A 6,619-nucleotide genomic window follows, 5' to 3' on the forward strand; every position below is an offset into this window, starting at 1 on the left:
AATGTAACCGATTACACGAGCATCGCTCCATACCCCAATAGGTTTTCTGACTGCTCCCAGAACATACTCACATCCACGTATCCAGCAATGCTGCCCTTGCATATTATCAAATTTTCACTGGCTACTGGGTCATCCAAATCAGCATACACATATACTGTAATATCTCTCATCTAACAAGAAAACAACAACAACAAAAATCCTGCCTGCTTTCACATCTTCTGTCCATATATATACCCCATTTGTAGAAAAATTCAAGGAAGAATTGTCTATGCTCACCTCTATTTGTTATCTTTCTATTCTTTTTTGAACCCAGTAACAAATCTTTCTTCCCCATTCAACTAAAATTACTCTTGTTAAGGCCACTTGTGACCTTTTGTTGCTCAGTCTAACGGTCAGTTTTTAATTGTCAAATTACTTGACCTCTCATCAGAACTTGGAACAGTTAATTATTCACTCTTTTTTACAGCACTTTCTTCACTTGGACTTTTGTTTTTCCTTTTTTTTTTTTTGCGGTACACGGGCCTCTCACTGTTGTGGCCTCTCCCGTTGCGGAGCACAGGCTCTGGATGCGCAGGCTCAGCGGCCATGGCTCACGGGCCCAGCCGCTCCGCAGCATGTGGGATCCTCCCGGACCGGGGCACGAACCCGTGTCCCCTGCATCAGCAGGCAGACCCTCAACCACTGCGCCACCAGGGAAGCCCCTGAACTTCACTTTTATATACCCATTACCTACTTGACATCTTCACTTGGATTAGAATAGATATCTCAGACTGTACTTGTCTCAGACTGACTCCTGATTCTCCCACCCCAAACACTCAGATCAGCTCTTTCAGTGGTCTTCTCCACAAGTCGTTACACAACTAATGAAAACTGCATCTTTGCAGTTGCTCATGGCAAAACTCTAAAGTCTTCCTTGCTTCTTTTCTATATCTCACATTTGATCCATCAGCAAATTTTGTTGGTTGTACCTCAAAATATATCCGGAATCTGTTCACTTCTCAACATCTCCATTGCTACCACTCTGGTTCAAGACATCATCAACTCTCACCTCAGTTACTGCCAGTCTCTAACGGTCTCCTTACTTCTGCTCTAGATACATAGAATCTATTTTCCATCAGCAGTTGGTGTGAATTTTAAAGAACACATCAAATTATGCCATCTCTTTCTGCACTGAGCGAAACCCAAAGCCTGTTCTCTGACGCTCAAAGCCCTGCATAATTTGCCTCCTGCTACCTCCCTGAGGCCAGCTGCTCCCACCCTCTGCTTTGTTCTCTGTGCTCTAGACATACTGGCCTCCTTGCTCTTCCCTGCCTTTGTGCTTGTTACCTTTGCCCAAGACAGAGATAGCCAAAGCATGATTTTCTTCCTTCAGTTCCTTCTTGTCTCTCTATAAATGTCATTTTATTGTGAGACATTAACATCTTTCCCAGACCCTACCTGTCCATGGAGCTCTCTAAGGTACTGGACTGTAGTCCTCTGTGGCTGACTGGCTTAGAGCCTAGGCCTCAGAACCTGACCTTGTACCTGCCTTGCAATTTATCTTTCCTGACTCCAGTTAACCACCACAGCTCGCTGCCAGCCCTTGCCTTGGCCCCGCCTAAATTTGGCCACAATTAAAAGCAGCTGCGCACAGGAGCAGTTCCTCAAATCGGCAGCTCAGTTTTCTGGCCTGTTCCCCCATAGTGCTATGGGTGGTACTGGGCCTTTGAACTCTGATGATGAAGGAGGGCATCTGTATGGGTTGTTGGAGAGACAGCAGTGAGTGATAGGATAAACAGAATTAGATGGCCCAGTTGGCTAGGCTTGGCTTCATAATAGACCCTGGATAAACTCTAGCCTTCTCTTAGAATTTCTTTTGTAAATCAAGTGAATTATACTTGCCCAAGAAATAAACTTTTTCCTTTGACATAGTTCAAATAATATATTTCTCATAAATGTGAATGAGAGTTTATAGCATCAGGAATTGGGCAAAAGTAGAAAGTTATTATTCAAGAAGAGTTTAATCAGTGCTAAATTAAAGCATGATGATTCATATTAGTATTCCCAGATTATATAAACTTAGAAATAGCATGGGCAGGTATATTAAATTGAAAAGTTTATTGGTGTTCATAGTGATTTTAAGTTTGCAGATAATAAGCCAAATGGAAAGTCAGAATGCTAAAGATTTTTTTAAAATGCTGGTCAGGAAGAGAGGTTTCAAGAAAATTAGAGGAAATAAATTCAGATTTTTTATGGCCCAAATAGCTTTACCATTGCTGTTTAGATAAGCCATTTAAATGGCCTTTTCTGTTGCCATTATTTTTTCTCTCTCCTCCCTCTCTATCAGCAAGCAGTGATATGTCTGCAATAAGTCACTGCCTTACTTAAAAGTATCTGCTGTCCTTCAGCTCCCAAAGAATCAATTCCCTAATCCATTGCATGTCATGCACACTCTTACTTCTTAAGATCCATCCCCGACTACCTGTCCATTCCTGTATTCCTAGCTGTAAAATAGGGATTTCCTAACTGTCCAAGAAATTTTGTTCTTCCAGGCTTTTGCTAGGATTATTTTCCCATCCAACAATACCTTTATCTTCCTTTCCTGGCTGGGAGAATCCTGCATATTCTTTAAGTCCTGATAAAAATTTACTCCCTAAGGAAGGTAGTTACTCTCCTCAAGCAGGACTTTTTTAAGTTTTTCTCATTGACCAAGTTGAAATTACAGTTTAGATGTTAAAACATATATGTCTAGTATTTGCAGTATAAAGAACACATGGCATGCTTACATAAAGTTTCTCAGTTCACAAGCTTAAATCATTTTATAAATACAAAGAATGAATTCTCTTTACCTCCAGAGTAGGAAAATAAAATGGTGTTAAATGTGATGATGTGATTAAAAAAATACACACTTAAACTCCACTGGGTGCTTAACACACCAGTAACCCCTAGGAATACATTATACTCATCCAGATGTTTCCATGAGTCTGAAACAAACTATGATTATTTAAGCAGTTCCTTTTTTTGGAATGTTCAAAAATATTTGCAAGATCCATTTAATTAACAGTTTTGTGTGTGCATGTGTGTTTAAAGGATCTCAGACACACCTAAAGGTTTTCAGAAGTGTTATTCAGGTAAAACACACATTGATAGAACAAGACAGTCATCATGCTGCACCCTGCTTCTAAAACTGGCTGTTCATGTGAACTGGTATTACTTGCTAGCATTGTCAAAGATGAAGAATCCTGAGAACTTCCTGAGCAGGTAGGTAGTAAATCTAGTCACCAACCTGAGTTCTTCTTTGTCTTGATGATTCTTATTTTTTGGCCAGAGTTATGAAAAGCCAAACCTTCAAATAATAGGCCTGTTTCCTGTGCACTGGCAAGTTCTGGTTAGCTGGCAGACAGGCCCCTGGCAAAACCTAGACCTCTCATGTACTAGGGAAGAAAGCTGTTATTTTATGGCTGACCCACAGGCCCTGATTCAGAAATAGTCTGAGTCATGATGTATTTTTAAAAATATCTATTTCAAAACTGTAAAAAAAAAAGAGGGCACAAAAGCAAAAAGATAGCTTTAATGGCATTTTCTACCTTGGACACACCAGGCATTACATATCTGTTGCTTTCCTTGTTCAAAGGAAAAGCCCATTAGACAAAACCATGACACAAGAAAGGAAATCATGGCATGATTTAACGAGCTTCTCAGTAGTTTTCATTATAGATGATATTTTTTCAACAGAGTTATGAAAAATGTCAGAAGGTACTCAGGGCTTTATGTAGGATTATTTCCATTAAACTTAACGGCTATGTTTTACAATTCAGAATATAAGCATCTAATCATTGCAATAAATATTTGTAATAATATACAGTTTAGCTCATTTCCCTTCCCAGTTTTATTTATCACCCTCATATTAAATTCTTAGGGACTGTATGTCTATTAATATCCAAAGGAATCTTATATGTATTACATATTTCAAATACTATTATTTATCAATGCTATTCTAGAAATTTCATTAAAAATGTAAAATATCTTAAAACAGTCCAGAAAAGTGGGTACTTATAAATTTAAAAAAATTCATATATTGCCTAGGGAAGAAAAAAAATAACTGAATAAATAAAGGTGCAATGGGACCAAACTACTTTTTTTTTTTTTTTTTTTTGCGGTACGCGGGCCTCTCACTGTTGTGGCCTCTCCCATTGCAGAGCACAGGCTCCGGACACGCAGGCCCAGCGGCCATGGGTCACAGGCCTAGCCGCTCCACAGCATGTGGGATCCTCCCGGACCGGGGCACGAACCCGTGTCCCCTGCATCAGCAGGCGGACTCTCAACCACTGCGCCACCAGAGAAGCCCCCCAAACTACTTTTGAGTAGACATCACAGAAAAGAACTCAAATCTGAATTCCATAAATAAATGAAATTAAATTTAAATCTAATAGTCAGTGTTTGAAGGAAAAAATAATGTGGCACTAGGATATATAAAGTGAACCACAGCATGTAGGAGCTATGAGTTTCTATTCTTATAATGAATATTACTCAGGTTTTATACCAAAGTTATGATAAATTTGCATTCTGCAATTGCTCTGTAATATGGAAATTTTGCAATGAGATTCAAAGAACAATCTACTTACAACTTAATCTTGAGGAAAAATTTCTTGGGTTAAACACCACAACTAAATGGGTATAATGGTGAAATTGGGGTGGTCACCTAGAAATGATACATCAGCCCATTCCTTTAAAATTAACAATATTTCTTCTATCATAGGTATTTCCAGTTCCTCTTGTATTTAAAAGCACAGATGTTAGGAGGGCCATTTCAACATTTTTGTAGATCAGAGATTATATTACTCAATTACCTGAATCATTTTTTTAAATTGAATTCTAAATTCTGTGTAAAATCAATAAAACTTTTCCACTAACTAACAATAGTAAATGCCTTTTGAGGATCATATACTCTGTAGTGGATTATTCTCTGCATTAGTTACTGCTGAGTAACAAATTAGTTATTGCTGAGTAACAAATAATCCCCACATTTTTTGGCTTAAAATAACAAACATTTATTATCTCTGTGCGTCACACATTTATGGGTGGCTTAGCTGTGTGCTTTTGCCACAAAGACTCTAACAAGACTGCAAGCGAAATGAAAGTCGTGGGTATGATCTCTTGAAAAGGCTTGACTCAGGGAGGATGCAATTTCAAGTTCACTTATGTGGTTGTTGGCAAGATTCAGTCCTTTGTTGACTTTTGGACTGAGGTAACATTTTCTCACTGGCGGTTGGCTGGTGACCGTCCTCAGTTCATTGCCATGTGAGTTTTTCCATAGGGCAGCTCAGAGCCTAGCAGCAACTTCCATCAGAACGAGTGAATAGGGAAGCAAGAGAGGGAATCAAGGCAGAAGCCATGGTCTCTTTGTAACCTAACCTTGAAAGTATCATACCATTACTTTTGCCATATTTGATTAATTAGAAGTGAATCAGCAGGCCCAGCCCACACTCAAGAGGAGGGAACATTACACAAGGGCATGAATAGGAGGAGATGGGGATCATTGGGGGCCATCTTAGGTGTCTCTCACCACATGCCCATTAATAGAGGAGGAAACAGAGAATTTTAGTAACATTTTCAAGCAAAACAGAGAGTAAATGTAGAACCTAGAATTAAAACTGAGGTGTGATTGATTTTAAAGCCCAGAGCGTTTCCATTGCACTCTTGTGATAATGAAAGAATAAGTTCAAGTGACCTGGGAAAGCACTGGGACAAGTCAAAGTATCAGTATTAGTAAGATATTTTGTTTTTAATGGAGCTAGGTTGTAGCTAAGAGGTAAGCCCAGGAAATATTGTATTATTTTTATTTATGGAAGATAAAGACAGCAAATGTATCAGGTGACATGTTTGGGTATATAAATACTTCAAATTAATCTTATAAATAAATATTGGAATTTAGTAACTGAATTTTGAAAGTTTTTTCAAAAATTTAAAAAATCAATTGAATTCTAATTTCCAGTAAGGTATGTTAAGAGAATAAAAGTACAATACTATTTAGAGAGGCATAAGAATTCAACATCTAGGAGTAAATACAGTGAAATATGCAAGACCTACACCCAGGAAACTACCAAACCATTACTGAGGGAAATTCAAGGAGGACCAAAACAAATGGAATGATATACCATGCTCATGGTTTGGAAGACTCCACATTGTAAAGAAGCTAACTCTTCCCAAATTGATTTATAGATTAAATGCATTCCAAATCTAAATACCAATGCTTCGTGAGCGTAAGTGTGTGCAAGTTGATCAACTGTTATAAAATTTATATGGAAATACAAAAGGCCAAGAATGACCACAATAATCTGGAAGAAGGAGAATAAAGTGGAGGATTTACCCTTGATATGAAGCTCATAAAACTACATGTGGCACTGGTCCAAGGTTAGTTAGACAAGTACATCAAAGATACAACCTCCAGGGCTTCCCTGGTGGCGCAGTGGTTGAGAGTCCGCCTGCCGATGCAGAGGAGCCAGGTTTGTGCCCCAGTCCGGGAGGATCCCGCATGCCATGGAGCAGCTGGGCCCATGCACCATGGCCGCCGAGCCTGCGTGTCCGGAGCCTGTGCTCCGCAACGGGAGAGGCCACAACAGTGAGAGGCCCACGTACC

Source organism: Lipotes vexillifer, unplaced genomic scaffold, assembly GCF_000442215.2.
Source record: "Lipotes vexillifer unplaced genomic scaffold, Lipotes_vexillifer_v1.1 scaffold1219, whole genome shotgun sequence".
NCBI classification, from domain to species: domain Eukaryota; kingdom Metazoa; phylum Chordata; class Mammalia; order Artiodactyla; family Lipotidae; genus Lipotes; species Lipotes vexillifer.